At 53.4% G+C, this 21,043-nt stretch overlaps 27 non-coding genes across 27 annotated transcripts; 13 read left to right on the forward strand and 14 right to left on the reverse strand.

The window, feature by feature from the left end:
* Window positions 1-516: 516 nt before the first annotated feature.
* Window positions 517-713, reverse strand: LOC146273634 (U2 spliceosomal RNA). The gene has a single exon (XR_014766890.1). It is a non-coding gene; the product is annotated as a U2 spliceosomal RNA (small nuclear RNA).
* Window positions 714-982: 269 nt separating this feature from the next.
* On the forward strand, window positions 983-1,089 carry LOC146273635 (U6 spliceosomal RNA). Its single transcript, XR_014766886.1, has one exon. It is a non-coding gene; the product is annotated as a U6 spliceosomal RNA (small nuclear RNA).
* Window positions 1,090-2,099: 1,010 nt separating this feature from the next.
* LOC146273636 (U2 spliceosomal RNA) lies at window positions 2,100-2,296 on the reverse strand. Its single transcript, XR_014766891.1, has one exon. It is a non-coding gene; the product is annotated as a U2 spliceosomal RNA (small nuclear RNA).
* A 269-nt stretch (window positions 2,297-2,565) lies between these two features.
* On the forward strand, window positions 2,566-2,672 carry LOC146273637 (U6 spliceosomal RNA). The gene has a single exon (XR_014766897.1). It is a non-coding gene; the product is annotated as a U6 spliceosomal RNA (small nuclear RNA).
* Window positions 2,673-3,719: 1,047 nt separating this feature from the next.
* LOC146273638 (U2 spliceosomal RNA) lies at window positions 3,720-3,916 on the reverse strand. The gene has a single exon (XR_014766892.1). It is a non-coding gene; the product is annotated as a U2 spliceosomal RNA (small nuclear RNA).
* Window positions 3,917-4,185: 269 nt separating this feature from the next.
* On the forward strand, window positions 4,186-4,292 carry LOC146273639 (U6 spliceosomal RNA). The gene has a single exon (XR_014766908.1). It is a non-coding gene; the product is annotated as a U6 spliceosomal RNA (small nuclear RNA).
* A 1,047-nt stretch (window positions 4,293-5,339) lies between these two features.
* On the reverse strand, window positions 5,340-5,536 carry LOC146273640 (U2 spliceosomal RNA). Its single transcript, XR_014766893.1, has one exon. It is a non-coding gene; the product is annotated as a U2 spliceosomal RNA (small nuclear RNA).
* Window positions 5,537-5,805: 269 nt separating this feature from the next.
* LOC146273641 (U6 spliceosomal RNA) lies at window positions 5,806-5,912 on the forward strand. Its single transcript, XR_014766919.1, has one exon. It is a non-coding gene; the product is annotated as a U6 spliceosomal RNA (small nuclear RNA).
* Window positions 5,913-6,914: 1,002 nt separating this feature from the next.
* LOC146273642 (U2 spliceosomal RNA) lies at window positions 6,915-7,111 on the reverse strand. The gene has a single exon (XR_014766894.1). It is a non-coding gene; the product is annotated as a U2 spliceosomal RNA (small nuclear RNA).
* A 269-nt stretch (window positions 7,112-7,380) lies between these two features.
* Window positions 7,381-7,487, forward strand: LOC146273643 (U6 spliceosomal RNA). Its single transcript, XR_014766930.1, has one exon. It is a non-coding gene; the product is annotated as a U6 spliceosomal RNA (small nuclear RNA).
* A 1,029-nt stretch (window positions 7,488-8,516) lies between these two features.
* LOC146273644 (U2 spliceosomal RNA) lies at window positions 8,517-8,713 on the reverse strand. Its single transcript, XR_014766895.1, has one exon. It is a non-coding gene; the product is annotated as a U2 spliceosomal RNA (small nuclear RNA).
* Window positions 8,714-8,982: 269 nt separating this feature from the next.
* Window positions 8,983-9,089, forward strand: LOC146273645 (U6 spliceosomal RNA). The gene has a single exon (XR_014766941.1). It is a non-coding gene; the product is annotated as a U6 spliceosomal RNA (small nuclear RNA).
* Window positions 9,090-10,021: 932 nt separating this feature from the next.
* On the reverse strand, window positions 10,022-10,218 carry LOC146273646 (U2 spliceosomal RNA). Its single transcript, XR_014766896.1, has one exon. It is a non-coding gene; the product is annotated as a U2 spliceosomal RNA (small nuclear RNA).
* Window positions 10,219-10,486: 268 nt separating this feature from the next.
* LOC146273647 (U6 spliceosomal RNA) lies at window positions 10,487-10,593 on the forward strand. The gene has a single exon (XR_014766952.1). It is a non-coding gene; the product is annotated as a U6 spliceosomal RNA (small nuclear RNA).
* Window positions 10,594-11,531: 938 nt separating this feature from the next.
* LOC146273648 (U2 spliceosomal RNA) lies at window positions 11,532-11,728 on the reverse strand. The gene has a single exon (XR_014766898.1). It is a non-coding gene; the product is annotated as a U2 spliceosomal RNA (small nuclear RNA).
* Window positions 11,729-11,997: 269 nt separating this feature from the next.
* LOC146273649 (U6 spliceosomal RNA) lies at window positions 11,998-12,104 on the forward strand. Its single transcript, XR_014766963.1, has one exon. It is a non-coding gene; the product is annotated as a U6 spliceosomal RNA (small nuclear RNA).
* A 1,004-nt stretch (window positions 12,105-13,108) lies between these two features.
* LOC146273650 (U2 spliceosomal RNA) lies at window positions 13,109-13,305 on the reverse strand. Its single transcript, XR_014766899.1, has one exon. It is a non-coding gene; the product is annotated as a U2 spliceosomal RNA (small nuclear RNA).
* A 269-nt stretch (window positions 13,306-13,574) lies between these two features.
* Window positions 13,575-13,681, forward strand: LOC146273651 (U6 spliceosomal RNA). The gene has a single exon (XR_014766974.1). It is a non-coding gene; the product is annotated as a U6 spliceosomal RNA (small nuclear RNA).
* Window positions 13,682-14,693: 1,012 nt separating this feature from the next.
* On the reverse strand, window positions 14,694-14,890 carry LOC146273652 (U2 spliceosomal RNA). Its single transcript, XR_014766900.1, has one exon. It is a non-coding gene; the product is annotated as a U2 spliceosomal RNA (small nuclear RNA).
* Window positions 14,891-15,159: 269 nt separating this feature from the next.
* LOC146273653 (U6 spliceosomal RNA) lies at window positions 15,160-15,266 on the forward strand. Its single transcript, XR_014766986.1, has one exon. It is a non-coding gene; the product is annotated as a U6 spliceosomal RNA (small nuclear RNA).
* A 935-nt stretch (window positions 15,267-16,201) lies between these two features.
* LOC146273654 (U2 spliceosomal RNA) lies at window positions 16,202-16,398 on the reverse strand. The gene has a single exon (XR_014766901.1). It is a non-coding gene; the product is annotated as a U2 spliceosomal RNA (small nuclear RNA).
* Window positions 16,399-16,667: 269 nt separating this feature from the next.
* LOC146273655 (U6 spliceosomal RNA) lies at window positions 16,668-16,774 on the forward strand. Its single transcript, XR_014766997.1, has one exon. It is a non-coding gene; the product is annotated as a U6 spliceosomal RNA (small nuclear RNA).
* Window positions 16,775-17,702: 928 nt separating this feature from the next.
* LOC146273656 (U2 spliceosomal RNA) lies at window positions 17,703-17,899 on the reverse strand. Its single transcript, XR_014766902.1, has one exon. It is a non-coding gene; the product is annotated as a U2 spliceosomal RNA (small nuclear RNA).
* Window positions 17,900-18,168: 269 nt separating this feature from the next.
* LOC146273657 (U6 spliceosomal RNA) lies at window positions 18,169-18,275 on the forward strand. Its single transcript, XR_014767008.1, has one exon. It is a non-coding gene; the product is annotated as a U6 spliceosomal RNA (small nuclear RNA).
* A 1,002-nt stretch (window positions 18,276-19,277) lies between these two features.
* Window positions 19,278-19,474, reverse strand: LOC146273658 (U2 spliceosomal RNA). Its single transcript, XR_014766903.1, has one exon. It is a non-coding gene; the product is annotated as a U2 spliceosomal RNA (small nuclear RNA).
* Window positions 19,475-19,743: 269 nt separating this feature from the next.
* LOC146273659 (U6 spliceosomal RNA) lies at window positions 19,744-19,850 on the forward strand. Its single transcript, XR_014767019.1, has one exon. It is a non-coding gene; the product is annotated as a U6 spliceosomal RNA (small nuclear RNA).
* A 995-nt stretch (window positions 19,851-20,845) lies between these two features.
* On the reverse strand, window positions 20,846-21,042 carry LOC146273660 (U2 spliceosomal RNA). The gene has a single exon (XR_014766904.1). It is a non-coding gene; the product is annotated as a U2 spliceosomal RNA (small nuclear RNA).
* Between the last annotated feature and the right edge of the window lies 1 nt (window position 21,043).

Genomic DNA, 21,043 nt, shown 5'->3' on the forward strand with positions numbered 1-21,043 from the left:
CAAACGAAAAGGGCTTCGCCTCGCCGGGGGGGGTAAATAGTGGCCAAACAACTGAAAATTGATTCCCCTACGGTCCCCTACGGTTTAAAGGAAGATGGGGAACTCAACAGTGTATTCACATGAACCACCAAACGAGGCCAATAGCAATGGAATTACACTTAGTTCTTTGACTCTATGGGTTCAATCAGAGCAAGAACGCGCTCACCGGTTGGTAGGTGAGTAGGTAAGTAAGTAAGTAAGTACGTTCAAATGACATGACATTGCAAATGAATGAAATCGACTACTTCAAGGCAGGCAGCAAACGTGTTACAAAAGGAAGGTGCACTTGCACTCCCTCTTACCTACTCTATCATGATTATTGTCAACCAGAGATGGAAAGCCAGGATCACGCCCGGCCATACAATCTGTCTGTCACTCACTCACTCACCCACTCACCCACTCACTCACTCACTCACTCACTCACTCACTCACTCACACACTCACTCACCCCACAGGGTTTCCCTTTGACACGCTTAGAAAGAGTGCACCGTTCCCCAGAGAAGCTGCAATACCGGGGCGATGCGTGGAGCGGACGGAGCGAGCCCTCGTTCCGACTCCCCGTTGGCAAAAATCGGCTTAATAAGAACTGGTCCCCCCCGTGGGAGACCTATCAGATATTAAACTGACAAGAACAGAAACTACACTTGATCTGAGCCAAAAGGCCGAGAAGCGATGACCCCCATTGATCCACGCTACCCGCGCACGGCCCCTCAGTGCCCTTGCGCTGCGCCACGGTAACGACGAGACTAGACTGGACTAGACTGGACTACGGGGGTAGGGGTTTGCAGTAGGGATAGGGGCAGAGAGAGGGAGGGAGGGAGGGGCAGAGGGGATGGCCAGGGGGAAGGGGGGGACCGGCCCTCCCTCGCGCTTCAACCCCGCCCCGAGACGACTCGACCAGTGACGTGCCGTATATATAGGGGTCGGTGCAGCTGCCTGTCTTGTGCTCGCTACGGCAGCACATCTAATAAAATTGGATCGATACAGAGAAGATTAGCATGGCCCCTGCGAAAGGATGACACGCAAATCCGTGAAGCGTTCCGAATTTTGCCGAATCATCCCACCTACTAGGGTTAGGGCTAGGGTTACACCTTGACAAAAGTGGTAGGGCTAGGGTTACACCTTGACAAAAGTGGTCCTCGTTGTTTCACCCACAACAACGGATGCATTTTGGCAGCTGTGAACTCGGGTTGACCAAGCTCCTGGCAGGCAGGCAGGCAGGCAGGCAGGCAGGCAGGCAGGCAGGCAGGCAGGCAGGCAGGCAGGCAGGCAGGCAGGCAGGCAGGCAGGCAGGCAGGCAGGCAGGCAGGCAGGCAGGCAGGCAGGCAGGCAGGCAGGCAGGCAGGCAGGCAGGCAGGCAGGCAGGCAGGCAGGCAGGCAGGCAGGCAGGCACTCGCTTTTGGTGTGGTTCCTAGATGACATACGTGTTATTACATGTTATGACGACCAGATCGGCCTGTAAGTAAGTCAGTCAGTCAGTGAAAAAACTTGTTTTACTTTTTTTTTTTTTTTCAAGTAAAAGGGAGGGAAAACGGCGGGCCAAACGAAAAGGGCTTCGCCTCGCCGGGGGGGGTAAATAGTGGCCAAACAACTGAAAATTGATTCCCCTACGGTCCCCTACGGTTTAAAGGAAGATGGGGAACTCAACAGTGTATTCACATGAACCACCAAACGAGGCCAATAGCAATGGAATTACACTTAGTTCTTTGACTCTATGGGTTCAATCAGAGCAAGAACGCGCTCACCGGTTGGTAGGTGAGTAGGTAAGTAAGTAAGTAAGTACGTTCAAATGACATGACATTGCAAATGAATGAAATCGACTACTTCAAGGCAGGCAGCAAACGTGTTACAAAAGGAAGGTGCACTTGCACTCCCTCTTACCTACTCTATCATGATTATTGTCAACCAGAGATGGAAAGCCAGGATCACGCCCGGCCATACAATCTGTCTGTCACTCACTCACTCACCCACTCACCCACTCACTCACTCACTCACTCACTCACTCACTCACTCACTCACACACTCACTCACCCCACAGGGTTTCCCTTTGACACGCTTAGAAAGAGTGCACCGTTCCCCAGAGAAGCTGCAATACCGGGGCGATGCGTGGAGCGGACGGAGCGAGCCCTCGTTCCGACTCCCCGTTGGCAAAAATCGGCTTAATAAGAACTGGTCCCCCCCGTGGGAGACCTATCAGATATTAAACTGACAAGAACAGAAACTACACTTGATCTGAGCCAAAAGGCCGAGAAGCGATGACCCCCATTGATCCACGCTACCCGCGCACGGCCCCTCAGTGCCCTTGCGCTGCGCCACGGTAACGACGAGACTAGACTGGACTAGACTGGACTACGGGGGTAGGGGTTTGCAGTAGGGATAGGGGCAGAGAGAGGGAGGGAGGGAGGGGCAGAGGGGATGGCCAGGGGGAAGGGGGGGACCGGCCCTCCCTCGCGCTTCAACCCCGCCCCGAGACGACTCGACCAGTGACGTGCCGTATATATAGGGGTCGGTGCAGCTGCCTGTCTTGTGCTCGCTACGGCAGCACATCTAATAAAATTGGATCGATACAGAGAAGATTAGCATGGCCCCTGCGAAAGGATGACACGCAAATCCGTGAAGCGTTCCGAATTTTGCCGAATCATCCCACCTACTAGGGTTAGGGCTAGGGTTACACCTTGACAAAAGTGGTAGGGCTAGGGTTACACCTTGACAAAAGTGGTCCTCGTTGTTTCACCCACAACAACGGATGCATTTTGGCAGCTGTGAACTCGGGTTGACCAAGCTCCTGGCAGGCAGGCAGGCAGGCAGGCAGGCAGGCAGGCAGGCAGGCAGGCAGGCAGGCAGGCAGGCAGGCAGGCAGGCAGGCAGGCAGGCAGGCAGGCAGGCAGGCAGGCAGGCAGGCAGGCAGGCAGGCAGGCAGGCAGGCAGGCAGGCAGGCAGGCAGGCAGGCAGGCAGGCAGGCACTCGCTTTTGGTGTGGTTCCTAGATGACATACGTGTTATTACATGTTATGACGACCAGATCGGCCTGTAAGTAAGTCAGTCAGTCAGTGAAAAAACTTGTTTTACTTTTTTTTTTTTTTTTTTTTTTTTTTTTCAAGTAAAAGGGAGGGAAAACGGCGGGCCAAACGAAAAGGGCTTCGCCTCGCCGGGGGGGGTAAATAGTGGCCAAACAACTGAAAATTGATTCCCCTACGGTCCCCTACGGTTTAAAGGAAGATGGGGAACTCAACAGTGTATTCACATGAACCACCAAACGAGGCCAATAGCAATGGAATTACACTTAGTTCTTTGACTCTATGGGTTCAATCAGAGCAAGAACGCGCTCACCGGTTGGTAGGTGAGTAGGTAAGTAAGTAAGTAAGTACGTTCAAATGACATGACATTGCAAATGAATGAAATCGACTACTTCAAGGCAGGCAGCAAACGTGTTACAAAAGGAAGGTGCACTTGCACTCCCTCTTACCTACTCTATCATGATTATTGTCAACCAGAGATGGAAAGCCAGGATCACGCCCGGCCATACAATCTGTCTGTCACTCACTCACTCACTCACCCACTCACCCACTCACTCACTCACTCACCCACTCACCCACTCACTCACTCACTCACCCACTCACTCACTCACTCACTCACTCACACACTCACTCACCCCACAGGGTTTCCCTTTGACACGCTTAGAAAGAGTGCACCGTTCCCCAGAGAAGCTGCAATACCGGGGCGATGCGTGGAGCGGACGGAGCGAGCCCTCGTTCCGACTCCCCGTTGGCAAAAATCGGCTTAATAAGAACTGGTCCCCCCCGTGGGAGACCTATCAGATATTAAACTGACAAGAACAGAAACTACACTTGATCTGAGCCAAAAGGCCGAGAAGCGATGACCCCCATTGATCCACGCTACCCGCGCACGGCCCCTCAGTGCCCTTGCGCTGCGCCACGGTAACGACGAGACTAGACTGGACTAGACTGGACTACGGGGGTAGGGGTTTGCAGTAGGGATAGGGGCAGAGAGAGGGAGGGAGGGAGGGGCAGAGGGGATGGCCAGGGGGAAGGGGGGGACCGGCCCTCCCTCGCGCTTCAACCCCGCCCCGAGACGACTCGACCAGTGACGTGCCGTATATATAGGGGTCGGTGCAGCTGCCTGTCTTGTGCTCGCTACGGCAGCACATCTAATAAAATTGGATCGATACAGAGAAGATTAGCATGGCCCCTGCGAAAGGATGACACGCAAATCCGTGAAGCGTTCCGAATTTTGCCGAATCATCCCACCTACTAGGGTTAGGGCTAGGGTTACACCTTGACAAAAGTGGTAGGGCTAGGGTTACACCTTGACAAAAGTGGTCCTCGTTGTTTCACCCACAACAACGGATGCATTTTGGCAGCTGTGAACTCGGGTTGACCAAGCTCCTGGCAGGCAGGCAGGCAGGCAGGCAGGCAGGCAGGCAGGCAGGCAGGCAGGCAGGCAGGCAGGCAGGCAGGCAGGCAGGCAGGCAGGCAGGCAGGCAGGCAGGCAGGCAGGCAGGCAGGCAGGCAGGCAGGCAGGCAGGCAGGCAGGCAGGCAGGCAGGCAGGCAGGCAGGCAGGCAGGCAGGCAGGCAGGCAGGCAGGCACTCGCTTTTGGTGTGGTTCCTAGATGACATACGTGTTATTACATGTTATGACGACCAGATCGGCCTGTAAGTAAGTCAGTCAGTCAGTGAAAAAACTTGTTTTACTTTTTTTTTTTTTTTTCAAGTAAAAGGGAGGGAAAACGGCGGGCCAAACGAAAAGGGCTTCGCCTCGCCGGGGGGGGTAAATAGTGGCCAAACAACTGAAAATTGATTCCCCTACGGTCCCCTACGGTTTAAAGGAAGATGGGGAACTCAACAGTGTATTCACATGAACCACCAAACGAGGCCAATAGCAATGGAATTACACTTAGTTCTTTGACTCTATGGGTTCAATCAGAGCAAGAACGCGCTCACCGGTTGGTAGGTGAGTAGGTAAGTAAGTAAGTAAGTACGTTCAAATGACATGACATTGCAAATGAATGAAATCGACTACTTCAAGGCAGGCAGCAAACGTGTTACAAAAGGAAGGTGCACTTGCACTCCCTCTTACCTACTCTATCATGATTATTGTCAACCAGAGATGGAAAGCCAGGATCACGCCCGGCCATACAATCTGTCTGTCACTCACTCACTCACTCACCCACTCACCCACTCACTCACTCACTCACCCACTCACCCACTCACTCACTCACCCACTCACTCACTCACTCACACACTCACTCACCCCACAGGGTTTCCCTTTGACACGCTTAGAAAGAGTGCACCGTTCCCCAGAGAAGCTGCAATACCGGGGCGATGCGTGGAGCGGACGGAGCGAGCCCTCGTTCCGACTCCCCGTTGGCAAAAATCGGCTTAATAAGAACTGGTCCCCCCCGTGGGAGACCTATCAGATATTAAACTGACAAGAACAGAAACTACACTTGATCTGAGCCAAAAGGCCGAGAAGCGATGACCCCCATTGATCCACGCTACCCGCGCACGGCCCCTCAGTGCCCTTGCGCTGCGCCACGGTAACGACGAGACTAGACTGGACTAGACTGGACTACGGGGGTAGGGGTTTGCAGTAGGGATAGGGGCAGAGAGAGGGAGGGAGGGAGGGGCAGAGGGGATGGCCAGGGGGAAGGGGGGGACCGGCCCTCCCTCGCGCTTCAACCCCGCCCCGAGACGACTCGACCAGTGACGTGCCGTATATATAGGGGTCGGTGCAGCTGCCTGTCTTGTGCTCGCTACGGCAGCACATCTAATAAAATTGGATCGATACAGAGAAGATTAGCATGGCCCCTGCGAAAGGATGACACGCAAATCCGTGAAGCGTTCCGAATTTTGCCGAATCATCCCACCTACTAGGGTTAGGGCTAGGGTTACACCTTGACAAAAGTGGTAGGGCTAGGGTTACACCTTGACAAAAGTGGTCCTCGTTGTTTCACCCACAACAACGGATGCATTTTGGCAGCTGTGAACTCGGGTTGACCAAGCTCCTGGCAGGCAGGCAGGCAGGCAGGCAGGCAGGCAGGCAGGCAGGCAGGCAGGCAGGCAGGCAGGCAGGCAGGCAGGCAGGCAGGCAGGCAGGCAGGCAGGCAGGCAGGCAGGCAGGCAGGCAGGCAGGCAGGCAGGCAGGCAGGCAGGCACTCGCTTTTGGTGTGGTTCCTAGATGACATACGTGTTATTACATGTTATGACGACCAGATCGGCCTGTAAGTAAGTCAGTCAGTCAGTGAAAAAACTTGTTTTACTTTTTTTTTTTTTTTTCAAGTAAAAGGGAGGGAAAACGGCGGGCCAAACGAAAAGGGCTTCGCCTCGCCGGGGGGGTAAATAGTGGCCAAACAACTGAAAATTGATTCCCCTACGGTCCCCTACGGTTTAAAGGAAGATGGGGAACTCAACAGTGTATTCACATGAACCACCAAACGAGGCCAATAGCAATGGAATTACACTTAGTTCTTTGACTCTATGGGTTCAATCAGAGCAAGAACGCGCTCACCGGTTGGTAGGTGAGTAGGTAAGTAAGTAAGTAAGTACGTTCAAATGACATGACATTGCAAATGAATGAAATCGACTACTTCAAGGCAGGCAGCAAACGTGTTACAAAAGGAAGGTGCACTTGCACTCCCTCTTACCTACTCTATCATGATTATTGTCAACCAGAGATGGAAAGCCAGGATCACGCCCGGCCATACAATCTGTCTGTCACTCACTCACTCACTCACTCACCCACTCACCCACTCACTCACTCACTCACCCACTCACCCACTCACTCACTCACCCACTCACTCACTCACTCACTCACACACTCACTCACCCCACAGGGTTTCCCTTTGACACGCTTAGAAAGAGTGCACCGTTCCCCAGAGAAGCTGCAATACCGGGGCGATGCGTGGAGCGGACGGAGCGAGCCCTCGTTCCGACTCCCCGTTGGCAAAAATCGGCTTAATAAGAACTGGTCCCCCCCGTGGGAGACCTATCAGATATTAAACTGACAAGAACAGAAACTACACTTGATCTGAGCCAAAAGGCCGAGAAGCGATGACCCCCATTGATCCACGCTACCCGCGCACGGCCCCTCAGTGCCCTTGCGCTGCGCCACGGTAACGACGAGACTAGACTGGACTAGACTGGACTACGGGGGTAGGGGTTTGCAGTAGGGATAGGGGCAGAGAGAGGGAGGGAGGGAGGGGCAGAGGGGATGGCCAGGGGGAAGGGGGGGACCGGCCCTCCCTCGCGCTTCAACCCCGCCCCGAGACGACTCGACCAGTGACGTGCCGTATATATAGGGGTCGGTGCAGCTGCCTGTCTTGTGCTCGCTACGGCAGCACATCTAATAAAATTGGATCGATACAGAGAAGATTAGCATGGCCCCTGCGAAAGGATGACACGCAAATCCGTGAAGCGTTCCGAATTTTGCCGAATCATCCCACCTACTAGGGTTAGGGCTAGGGTTACACCTTGACAAAAGTGGTAGGGCTAGGGTTACACCTTGACAAAAGTGGTCCTCGTTGTTTCACCCACAACAACGGATGCATTTTGGCAGCTGTGAACTCGGGTTGACCAAGCTCCTGGCAGGCAGGCAGGCAGGCAGGCAGGCAGGCAGGCAGGCAGGCAGGCAGGCAGGCAGGCAGGCAGGCAGGCAGGCAGGCAGGCAGGCAGGCAGGCAGGCAGGCAGGCAGGCAGGCAGGCAGGCAGGCAGGCAGGCAGGCAGGCAGGCAGGCAGGCAGGCAGGCAGGCACTCGCTTTTGGTGTGGTTCCTAGATGACATACGTGTTATTACATGTTATGACGACCAGATCGGCCTGTAAGTAAGTCAGTCAGTCAGTGAAAAAACTTGTTTTACTTTTTTTTTTTTTTTTTTTTTTTTTTCAAGTAAAAGGGAGGGAAAACGGCGGGCCAAACGAAAAGGGCTTCGCCTCGCCGGGGGGGGTAAATAGTGGCCAAACAACTGAAAATTGATTCCCCTACGGTCCCCTACGGTTTAAAGGAAGATGGGGAACTCAACAGTGTATTCACATGAACCACCAAACGAGGCCAATAGCAATGGAATTACACTTAGTTCTTTGACTCTATGGGTTCAATCAGAGCAAGAACGCGCTCACCGGTTGGTAGGTGAGTAGGTAAGTAAGTAAGTAAGTACGTTCAAATGACATGACATTGCAAATGAATGAAATCGACTACTTCAAGGCAGGCAGCAAACGTGTTACAAAAGGAAGGTGCACTTGCACTCCCTCTTACCTACTCTATCATGATTATTGTCAACCAGAGATGGAAAGCCAGGATCACGCCCGGCCATACAATCTGTCTGTCACTCACTCACTCACTCACCCACTCACCCACTCACTCACTCACTCACCCACTCACCCACTCACTCACTCACTCACCCACTCACTCACTCACTCACACACTCACTCACCCCACAGGGTTTCCCTTTGACACGCTTAGAAAGAGTGCACCGTTCCCCAGAGAAGCTGCAATACCGGGGCGATGCGTGGAGCGGACGGAGCGAGCCCTCGTTCCGACTCCCCGTTGGCAAAAATCGGCTTAATAAGAACTGGTCCCCCCCGTGGGAGACCTATCAGATATTAAACTGACAAGAACAGAAACTACACTTGATCTGAGCCAAAAGGCCGAGAAGCGATGACCCCCATTGATCCACGCTACCCGCGCACGGCCCCTCAGTGCCCTTGCGCTGCGCCACGGTAACGACGAGACTAGACTGGACTAGACTGGACTACGGGGGTAGGGGTTTGCAGTAGGGATAGGGGCAGAGAGAGGGAGGGAGGGAGGGGCAGAGGGGATGGCCAGGGGGAAGGGGGGGACCGGCCCTCCCTCGCGCTTCAACCCCGCCCCGAGACGACTCGACCAGTGACGTGCCGTATATATAGGGGTCGGTGCAGCTGCCTGTCTTGTGCTCGCTACGGCAGCACATCTAATAAAATTGGATCGATACAGAGAAGATTAGCATGGCCCCTGCGAAAGGATGACACGCAAATCCGTGAAGCGTTCCGAATTTTGCCGAATCATCCCACCTACTAGGGTTAGGGCTAGGGTTACACCTTGACAAAAGTGGTAGGGCTAGGGTTACACCTTGACAAAAGTGGTCCTCGTTGTTTCACCCACAACAACGGATGCATTTTGGCAGCTGTGAACTCGGGTTGACCAAGCTCCTGGCAGGCTGGCTGGCAGGCAGGCAGGCAGGCAGGCAGGCAGGCAGGCAGGCAGGCAGGCAGGCAGGCAGGCACTCGCTTTTGGTGTGGTTCCTAGATGACATACGTGTTATTACATGTTATGACGACCAGATCGGCCTGTAAGTAAGTCAGTCAGTCAGTGAAAAAACTTGTTTTACTTTTTTTTTTTTTTTTTTTTTCAAGTAAAAGGGAGGGAAAACGGCGGGCCAAACGAAAAGGGCTTCGCCTCGCCGGGGGGGGTAAATAGTGGCCAAACAACTGAAAATTGATTCCCCTACGGTCCCCTACGGTTTAAAGGAAGATGGGGAACTCAACAGTGTATTCACATGAACCACCAAACGAGGCCAATAGCAATGGAATTACACTTAGTTCTTTGACTCTATGGGTTCAATCAGAGCAAGAACGCGCTCACCGGTTGGTAGGTGAGTAGGTAAGTAAGTAAGTAAGTACGTTCAAATGACATGACATTGCAAATGAATGAAATCGACTACTTCAAGGCAGGCAGCAAACGTGTTACAAAAGGAAGGTGCACTTGCACTCCCTCTTACCTACTCTATCATGATTATTGTCAACCAGAGATGGAAAGCCAGGATCACGCCCGGCCATACAATCTGTCTGTCACTCACTCACTCACTCACCCACTCACCCACTCACTCACTCACTCACCCACTCACCCACTCACTCACTCACTCACTCACCCACTCACTCACTCACTCACACACTCACTCACCCCACAGGGTTTCCCTTTGACACGCTTAGAAAGAGTGCACCGTTCCCCAGAGAAGCTGCAATACCGGGGCGATGCGTGGAGCGGACGGAGCGAGCCCTCGTTCCGACTCCCCGTTGGCAAAAATCGGCTTAATAAGAACTGGTCCCCCCCGTGGGAGACCTATCAGATATTAAACTGACAAGAACAGAAACTACACTTGATCTGAGCCAAAAGGCCGAGAAGCGATGACCCCCATTGATCCACGCTACCCGCGCACGGCCCCTCAGTGCCCTTGCGCTGCGCCACGGTAACGACGAGACTAGACTGGACTAGACTGGACTACGGGGGTAGGGGTTTGCAGTAGGGATAGGGGCAGAGAGAGGGAGGGAGGGAGGGGCAGAGGGGATGGCCAGGGGGAAGGGGGGACCGGCCCTCCCTCGCGCTTCAACCCCGCCCCGAGACGACTCGACCAGTGACGTGCCGTATATATAGGGGTCGGTGCAGCTGCCTGTCTTGTGCTCGCTACGGCAGCACATCTAATAAAATTGGATCGATACAGAGAAGATTAGCATGGCCCCTGCGAAAGGATGACACGCAAATCCGTGAAGCGTTCCGAATTTTGCCGAATCATCCCACCTACTAGGGTTAGGGCTAGGGTTACACCTTGACAAAAGTGGTAGGGCTAGGGTTACACCTTGACAAAAGTGGTCCTCGTTGTTTCACCCACAACAACGGATGCATTTTGGCAGCTGTGAACTCGGGTTGACCAAGCTCCTGGCAGGCTGGCTGGCAGGCAGGCAGGCAGGCAGGCAGGCAGGCAGGCAGGCAGGCAGGCAGGCAGGCAGGCAGGCAGGCACTCGCTTTTGGTGTGGTTCCTAGATGACATACGTGTTATTACATGTTATGACGACCAGATCGGCCTGTAAGTAAGTCAGTCAGTCAGTGAAAAAACTTGTTTTACTTTTTTTTTTTTTTTTTTTTCAAGTAAAAGGGAGGGAAAACGGCGGGCCAAACGAAAAGGGCTTCGCCTCGCCGGGGGGGTAAATAGTGGCCAAACAACTGAAAATTGATTCCCCTACGGTCCCCTACGGTTTAAAGGAAGATGGGGAACTCAACAGTGTATTCACATGAACCACCAAACGAGGCCAATAGCAATGGAATTACACTTAGTTCTTTGACTCTATGGGTTCAATCAGAGCAAGAACGCGCTCACCGGTTGGTAGGTGAGTAGGTAAGTAAGTAAGTAAGTACGTTCAAATGACATGACATTGCAAATGAATGAAATCGACTACTTCAAGGCAGGCAGCAAACGTGTTACAAAAGGAAGGTGCACTTGCACTCCCTCTTACCTACTCTATCATGATTATTGTCAACCAGAGATGGAAAGCCAGGATCACGCCCGGCCATACAATCTGTCTGTCACTCACTCACTCACTCACCCACTCACCCACTCACTCACTCACTCACCCACTCACCCACTCACTCACTCACTCACCCACTCACTCACTCACTCACTCACACACTCACTCACCCCACAGGGTTTCCCTTTGACACGCTTAGAAAGAGTGCACCGTTCCCCAGAGAAGCTGCAATACCGGGGCGATGCGTGGAGCGGACGGAGCGAGCCCTCGTTCCGACTCCCCGTTGGCAAAAATCGGCTTAATAAGAACTGGTCCCCCCCGTGGGAGACCTATCAGATATTAAACTGACAAGAACAGAAACTACACTTGATCTGAGCCAAAAGGCCGAGAAGCGATGACCCCCATTGATCCACGCTACCCGCGCACGGCCCCTCAGTGCCCTTGCGCTGCGCCACGGTAACGACGAGACTAGACTGGACTAGACTGGACTACGGGGGTAGGGGTTTGCAGTAGGGATAGGGGCAGAGAGAGGGAGGGAGGGAGGGGCAGAGGGGATGGCCAGGGGGAAGGGGGGGACCGGCCCTCCCTCGCGCTTCAACCCCGCCCCGAGACGACTCGACCAGTGACGTGCCGTATATATAGGGGTCGGTGCAGCTGCCTGTCTTGTGCTCGCTACGGCAGCACATCTAATAAAATTGGATCGATACAGAGAAGATTAGCATGGCCCCTGCGAAAGGATGACACGCAAATCCGTGAAGCGTTCCGAATTTTGCCGAATCATCCCACCTACTAGGGTTAGGGCTAGGGTTACACCTTGACAAAAGTGGTAGGGCTAGGGTTACACCTTGACAAAAGTGGTCCTCGTTGTTTCACCCACAACAACGGATGCATTTTGGCAGCTGTGAACTCGGGTTGACCAAGCTCCTGGCAGGCAGGCAGGCAGGCAGGCAGGCAGGCAGGCAGGCAGGCAGGCAGGCAGGCAGGCAGGCAGGCAGGCAGGCAGGCAGGCAGGCAGGCAGGCAGGCAGGCAGGCAGGCAGGCAGGCAGGCAGGCAGGCAGGCAGGCAGGCAGGCAGGCAGGCACTCGCTTTTGGTGTGGTTCCTAGATGACATACGTGTTATTACATGTTATGACGACCAGATCGGCCTGTAAGTAAGTCAGTCAGTCAGTGAAAAAACTTGTTTTACTTTTTTTTTTTTTTTTTCAAGTAAAAGGGAGGGAAAACGGCGGGCCAAACGAAAAGGGCTTCGCCTCGCCGGGGGGGGTAAATAGTGGCCAAACAACTGAAAATTGATTCCCCTACGGTCCCCTACGGTTTAAAGGAAGATGGGGAACTCAACAGTGTATTCACATGAACCACCAAACGAGGCCAATAGCAATGGAATTACACTTAGTTCTTTGACTCTATGGGTTCAATCAGAGCAAGAACGCGCTCACCGGTTGGTAGGTGAGTAGGTAAGTAAGTAAGTAAGTACGTTCAAATGACATGACATTGCAAATGAATGAAATCGACTACTTCAAGGCAGGCAGCAAACGTGTTACAAAAGGAAGGTGCACTTGCACTCCCTCTTACCTACTCTATCATGATTATTGTCAACCAGAGATGGAAAGCCAGGATCACGCCCGGCCATACAATCTGTCTGTCACTCACTCACTCACTCACCCACTCACCCACTCACTCACTCACTCACCCACTCACCCACTCACTCACTCACCCACTCACTCACTCACTCACACACTCACTCACCCCACAGGGTTTCCCTTTGACACGCTTAGAAAGAGTGCACCGTTCCCCAGAGAAGCTGCAATACCGGGGCGATGCGTGGAGCGGACGGAGCGAGCCCTCGTTCCGACTCCCCGTTGGCAAAAATCGGCTTAATAAGAACTGGTCCCCCCCGTGGGAGACCTATCAGATATTAAACTGACAAGAACAGAAACTACACTTGATCTGAGCCAAAAGGCCGAGAAGCGATGACCCCCATTGATCCACGCTACCCGCGCACGGCCCCTCAGTGCCCTTGCGCTGCGCCACGGTAACGACGAGACTAGACTGGACTAGACTGGACTACGGGGGTAGGGGTTTGCAGTAGGGATAGGGGCAGAGAGAGGGAGGGAGGGAGGGGCAGAGGGGATGGCCAGGGGGAAGGGGGGGACCGGCCCTCCCTCGCGCTTCAACCCCGCCCCGAGACGACTCGACCAGTGACGTGCCGTATATATAGGGGTCGGTGCAGCTGCCTGTCTTGTGCTCGCTACGGCAGCACATCTAATAAAATTGGATCGATACAGAGAAGATTAGCATGGCCCCTGCGAAAGGATGACACGCAAATCCGTGAAGCGTTCCGAATTTTGCCGAATCATCCCACCTACTAGGGTTAGGGCTAGGGTTACACCTTGACAAAAGTGGTAGGGCTAGGGTTACACCTTGACAAAAGTGGTCCTCGTTGTTTCACCCACAACAACGGATGCATTTTGGCAGCTGTGAACTCGGGTTGACCAAGCTCCTGGCAGGCAGGCAGGCAGGCAGGCAGGCAGGCAGGCAGGCAGGCAGGCAGGCAGGCAGGCAGGCAGGCAGGCAGGCAGGCAGGCAGGCAGGCAGGCAGGCAGGCAGGCAGGCAGGCAGGCAGGCAGGCAGGCAGGCAGGCAGGCAGGCAGGCACTCGCTTTTGGTGTGGTTCCTAGATGACATACGTGTTATTACATGTTATGACGACCAGATCGGCCTGTAAGTAAGTCAGTCAGTCAGTGAAAAAACTTGTTTTACTTTTTTTTTTTTTTTTTTTTTCAAGTAAAAGGGAGGGAAAACGGCGGGCCAAACGAAAAGGGCTTCGCCTCGCCGGGGGGGGTAAATAGTGGCCAAACAACTGAAAATTGATTCCCCTACGGTCCCCTACGGTTTAAAGGAAGATGGGGAACTCAACAGTGTATTCACATGAACCACCAAACGAGGCCAATAGCAATGGAATTACACTTAGTTCTTTGACTCTATGGGTTCAATCAGAGCAAGAACGCGCTCACCGGTTGGTAGGTGAGTAGGTAAGTAAGTAAGTAAGTACGTTCAAATGACATGACATTGCAAATGAATGAAATCGACTACTTCAAGGCAGGCAGCAAACGTGTTACAAAAGGAAGGTGCACTTGCACTCCCTCTTACCTACTCTATCATGATTATTGTCAACCAGAGATGGAAAGCCAGGATCACGCCCGGCCATACAATCTGTCTGTCACTCACTCACTCACTCACCCACTCACCCACTCACTCACTCACTCACCCACTCACCCACTCACTCACTCACTCACTCACCCACTCACTCACTCACTCACACACTCACTCACCCCACAGGGTTTCCCTTTGACACGCTTAGAAAGAGTGCACCGTTCCCCAGAGAAGCTGCAATACCGGGGCGATGCGTGGAGCGGACGGAGCGAGCCCTCGTTCCGACTCCCCGTTGGCAAAAATCGGCTTAATAAGAACTGGTCCCCCCCGTGGGAGACCTATCAGATATTAAACTGACAAGAACAGAAACTACACTTGATCTGAGCCAAAAGGCCGAGAAGCGATGACCCCCATTGATCCACGCTACCCGCGCACGGCCCCTCAGTGCCCTTGCGCTGCGCCACGGTAACGACGAGACTAGACTGGACTAGACTGGACTACGGGGGTAGGGGTTTGCAGTAGGGATAGGGGCAGAGAGAGGGAGGGAGGGAGGGGCAGAGGGGATGGCCAGGGGGAAGGGGGGGACCGGCCCTCCCTCGCGCTTCAACCCCGCCCCGAGACGACTCGACCAGTGACGTGCCGTATATATAGGGGTCGGTGCAGCTGCCTGTCTTGTGCTCGCTACGGCAGCACATCTAATAAAATTGGATCGATACAGAGAAGATTAGCATGGCCCCTGCGAAAGGATGACACGCAAATCCGTGAAGCGTTCCGAATTTTGCCGAATCATCCCACCTACTAGGGTTAGGGCTAGGGTTACACCTTGACAAAAGTGGTAGGGCTAGGGTTACACCTTGACAAAAGTGGTCCTCGTTGTTTCACCCACAACAACGGATGCATTTTGGCAGCTGTGAACTCGGGTTGACCAAGCTCCTGGCAGGCTGGCTGGCAGGCAGGCAGGCAGGCAGGCAGGCAGGCAGGCAGGCAGGCAGGCAGGCAGGCAGGCAGGCACTCGCTTTTGGTGTGGTTCCTAGATGACATACGTGTTATTACATGTTATGACGACCAGATCGGCCTGTAAGTAAGTCAGTCAGTCAGTGAAAAAACTTGTTTTACTTTTTTTTTTTTTTTTTTTTCAAGTAAAAGGGAGGGAAAACGGCGGGCCAAACGAAAAGGGCTTCGCCTCGCCGGGGGGGGTAAATAGTGGCCAAACAACTGAAAATTGATTCCCCTACGGTCCCCTACGGTTTAAAGGAAGATGGGGAACTCAACAGTGTATTCACATGAACCACCAAACGAGGCCAATAGCAATGGAATTACACTTAGTTCTTTGACTCTATGGGTTCAATCAGAGCAAGAACGCGCTCACCGGTTGGTAGGTGAGTAGGTAAGTAAGTAAGTAAGTACGTTCAAATGACATGACATTGCAAATGAATGAAATCGACTACTTCAAGGCAGGCAGCAAACGTGTTACAAAAGGAAGGTGCACTTGCACTCCCTCTTACCTACTCTATCATGATTATTGTCAACCAGAGATGGAAAGCCAGGATCACGCCCGGCCATACAATCTGTCTGTCACTCACTCACTCACTCACCCACTCACCCACTCACTCACTCACTCACCCACTCACCCACTCACTCACTCACTCACTCACCCACTCACTCACTCACTCACACACTCACTCACCCCACAGGGTTTCCCTTTGACACGCTTAGAAAGAGTGCACCGTTCCCCAGAGAAGCTGCAATACCGGGGCGATGCGTGGAGCGGACGGAGCGAGCCCTCGTTCCGACTCCCCGTTGGCAAAAATCGGCTTAATAAGAACTGGTCCCCCCCGTGGGAGACCTATCAGATATTAAACTGACAAGAACAGAAACTACACTTGATCTGAGCCAAAAGGCCGAGAAGCGATGACCCCCATTGATCCACGCTACCCGCGCACGGCCCCTCAGTGCCCTTGCGCTGCGCCACGGTAACGACGAGACTAGACTGGACTAGACTGGACTACGGGGGTAGGGGTTTGCAGTAGGGATAGGGGCAGAGAGAGGGAGGGAGGGAGGGGCAGAGGGGATGGCCAGGGGGAAGGGGGGGACCGGCCCTCCCTCGCGCTTCAACCCCGCCCCGAGACGACTCGACCAGTGACGTGCCGTATATATAGGGGTCGGTGCAGCTGCCTGTCTTGTGCTCGCTACGGCAGCACATCTAATAAAATTGGATCGATACAGAGAAGATTAGCATGGCCCCTGCGAAAGGATGACACGCAAATCCGTGAAGCGTTCCGAATTTTGCCGAATCATCCCACCTACTAGGGTTAGGGCTAGGGTTACACCTTGACAAAAGTGGTAGGGCTAGGGTTACACCTTGACAAAAGTGGTCCTCGTTGTTTCACCCACAACAACGGATGCATTTTGGCAGCTGTGAACTCGGGTTGACCAAGCTCCTGGCAGGCTGGCAGGCAGGCAGGCAGGCAGGCAGGCAGGCAGGCAGGCAGGCAGGCAGGCAGGCAGGCAGGCACTCGCTTTTGGTGTGGTTCCTAGATGACATACGTGTTATTACATGTTATGACGACCAGATCGGCCTGTAAGTAAGTCAGTCAGTCAGTGAAAAAACTTGTTTTACTTTTTTTTTTTTTTTTTTTTTTTTTCAAGTAAAAGGGAGGGAAAACGGCGGGCCAAACGAAAAGGGCTTCGCCTCGCCGGGGGGGGTAAATAGTGGCCAAACAACTGAAAATTGATTCCCCTACGGTCCCCTACGGTTTAAAGGAAGATGGGGAACTCAACAGTGTATTCACATGAACCACCAAACGAGGCCAATAGCAATGGAATTACACTTAGTTCTTTGACTCTATGGGTTCAATCAGAGCAAGAACGCGCTCACCGGTTGGTAGGTGAGTAGGTAAGTAAGTAAGTAAGTACGTTCAAATGACATGACATTGCAAATGAATGAAATCGACTACTTCAAGGCAGGCAGCAAACGTGTTACAAAAGGAAGGTGCACTTGCACTCCCTCTTACCTACTCTATCATGATTATTGTCAACCAGAGATGGAAAGCCAGGATCACGCCCGGCCATACAATCTGTCTGTCACTCACTCACTCACTCACCCACTCACCCACTCACTCACTCACTCACCCACTCACCCACTCACTCACTCACCCACTCACTCACTCACTCACACACTCACTCACCCCACAGGGTTTCCCTTTGACACGCTTAGAAAGAGTGCACCGTTCCCCAGAGAAGCTGCAATACCGGGGCGATGCGTGGAGCGGACGGAGCGAGCCCTCGTTCCGACTCCCCGTTGGCAAAAATCGGCTTAATAAGAACTGGTCCCCCCCGTGGGAGACCTATCAGATATTAAACTGACAAGAACAGAAACTACACTTGATCTGAGCCAAAAGGCCGAGAAGCGATGACCCCCATTGATCCACGCTACCCGCGCACGGCCCCTCAGTGCCCTTGCGCTGCGCCACGGTAACGACGAGACTAGACTGGACTAGACTGGACTACGGGGGTAGGGGTTTGCAGTAGGGATAGGGGCAGAGAGAGGGAGGGAGGGAGGGGCAGAGGGGATGGCCAGGGGGAAGGGGGGGACCGGCCCTCCCTCGCGCTTCAACCCCGCCCCGAGACGACTCGACCAGTGACGTGCCGTATATATAGGGGTCGGTGCAGCTGCCTGTCTTGTGCTCGCTACGGCAGCACATCTAATAAAATTGGATCGATACAGAGAAGATTAGCATGGCCCCTGCGAAAGGATGACACGCAAATCCGTGAAGCGTTCCGAATTTTGCCGAATCATCCCACCTACTAGGGTTAGGGCTAGGGTTACACCTTGACAAAAGTGGTAGGGCTAGGGTTACACCTTGACAAAAGTGGTCCTCGTTGTTTCACCCACAACAACGGATGCATTTTGGCAGCTGTGAACTCGGGTTGACCAAGCTCCTGGCAGGCAGGCAGGCAGGCAGGCAGGCAGGCAGGCAGGCAGGCAGGCAGGCAGGCAGGCAGGCAGGCAGGCAGGCAGGCAGGCAGGCAGGCAGGCAGGCAGGCAGGCAGGCAGGCAGGCAGGCAGGCAGGCAGGCAGGCAGGCAGGCACTCGCTTTTGGTGTGGTTCCTAGATGACATACGTGTTATTACATGTTATGACGACCAGATCGGCCTGTAAGTAAGTCAGTCAGTCAGTGAAAAAACTTGTTTTACTTTTTTTTTTTTTTTCAAGTAAAAGGGAGGGAAAACGGCGGGCCAAACGAAAAGGGCTTCGCCTCGCCGGGGGGGGTAAATAGTGGCCAAACAACTGAAAATTGATTCCCCTACGGTCCCCTACGGTTTAAAGGAAGATGGGGAACTCAACAGTGTATTCACATGAACCACCAAACGAGGCCAATAGCAATGGAATTACACTTAGTTCTTTGACTCTATGGGTTCAATCAGAGCAAGAACGCGCTCACCGGTTGGTAGGTGAGTAGGTAAGTAAGTAAGTAAGTACGTTCAAATGACATGACATTGCAAATGAATGAAATCGACTACTTCAAGGCAGGCAGCAAACGTGTTACAAAAGGAAGGTGCACTTGCACTCCCTCTTACCTACTCTATCATGATTATTGTCAACCAGAGATGGAAAGCCAGGATCACGCCCGGCCATACAATCTGTCTGTCACTCACTCACTCACTCACCCACTCACCCACTCACTCACTCACTCACCCACTCACCCACTCACTCACTCACTCACCCACTCACTCACTCACTCACTCACACACTCACTCACCCCACAGGGTTTCCCTTTGACACGCTTAGAAAGAGTGCACCGTTCCCCAGAGAAGCTGCAATACCGGGGCGATGCGTGGAGCGGACGGAGCGAGCCCTCGTTCCGACTCCCCGTTGGCAAAAATCGGCTTAATAAGAACTGGTCCCCCCCGTGGGAGACCTATCAGATATTAAACTGACAAGAACAGAAACTACACTTGATCTGAGCCAAAAGGCCGAGAAGCGATGACCCCCATTGATCCACGCTACCCGCGCACGGCCCCTCAGTGCCCTTGCGCTGCGCCACGGTAACGACGAGACTAGACTGGACTAGACTGGACTACGGGGGTAGGGGTTTGCAGTAGGGATAGGGGCAGAGAGAGGGAGGGAGGGAGGGGCAGAGGGGATGGCCAGGGGGAAGGGGGGGACCGGCCCTCCCTCGCGCTTCAACCCCGCCCCGAGACGACTCGACCAGTGACGTGCCGTATATATAGGGGTCGGTGCAGCTGCCTGTCTTGTGCTCGCTACGGCAGCACATCTAATAAAATTGGATCGATACAGAGAAGATTAGCATGGCCCCTGCGAAAGGATGACACGCAAATCCGTGAAGCGTTCCGAATTTTGCCGAATCATCCCACCTACTAGGGTTAGGGCTAGGGTTACACCTTGACAAAAGTGGTAGGGCTAGGGTTACACCTTGACAAAAGTGGTCCTCGTTGTTTCACCCACAACAACGGATGCATTTTGGCAGCTGTGAACTCGGGTTGACCAAGCTCCTGGCAGGCAGGCAGGCAGGCAGGCAGGCAGGCAGGCAGGCAGGCAGGCAGGCAGGCAGGCAGGCAGGCAGGCAGGCAGGCAGGCAGGCAGGCAGGCAGGCAGGCAGGCAGGCAGGCAGGCAGGCAGGCAGGCAGGCAGGCACTCGCTTTTGGTGTGGTTCCTAGATGACATACGTGTTATTACATGTTATGACGACCAGATCGGCCTGTAAGTAAGTCAGTCAGTCAGTGAAAAAACTTGTTTTACTTTTTTTTTTTTTTTTCAAGTAAAAGGGAGGGAAAACGGCGGGCCAAACGAAAAGGGCTTCGCCTCGCCGGGGGGGGTAAATAGTGGCCAAACAACTGAAAATTGATTCCCCTACGGTCCCCTACGGTTTAAAGGAAGATGGGGAACTCAACAGTGTATTCACATGAACCACCAAACGAGGCCAATAGCAATGGAATTACACTTAGTTCTTTGACTCTATGGGTTCAATCAGAGCAAGAACGCGCTCACCGGTTGGTAGGTGAGTAGGTAAGTAAGTAAGTAAGTACGTTCAAATGACATGACATTGCAAATGAATGAAATCGACTACTTCAAGGCAGGCAGCAAACGTGTTACAAAAGGAAGGTGCACTTGCACTCCCTCTTACCTACTCTATCATGATTATTGTCAACCAGAGATGGAAAGCCAGGATCACGCCCGGCCATACAATCTGTCTGTCACTCACTCACTCACTCACTCACCCACTCACCCACTCACTCACTCACTCACCCACTCACCCACTCACTCACTCACCCACTCACTCACTCACTCACTCACACACTCACTCACCCCACAGGGTTTCCCTTTGACACGCTTAGAAAGAGTGCACCGTTCCCCAGAGAAGCTGCAATACCGGGGCGATGCGTGGAGCGGACGGAGCGAGCCCTCGTTCCGACTCCCCGTTGGCAAAAATCGGCTTAATAAGAACTGGTCCCCCCCGTGGGAGACCTATCAGATATTAAACTGACAAGAACAGAAACTACACTTGATCTGAGCCAAAAGGCCGAGAAGCGATG

The sequence above is a fragment of the Hypomesus nipponensis genome, chromosome 9, assembly GCF_054491055.1.
Source record: "Hypomesus nipponensis isolate SF chromosome 9, ASM5449105v1, whole genome shotgun sequence".
NCBI lineage: Eukaryota > Metazoa > Chordata > Actinopteri > Osmeriformes > Osmeridae > Hypomesus > Hypomesus nipponensis.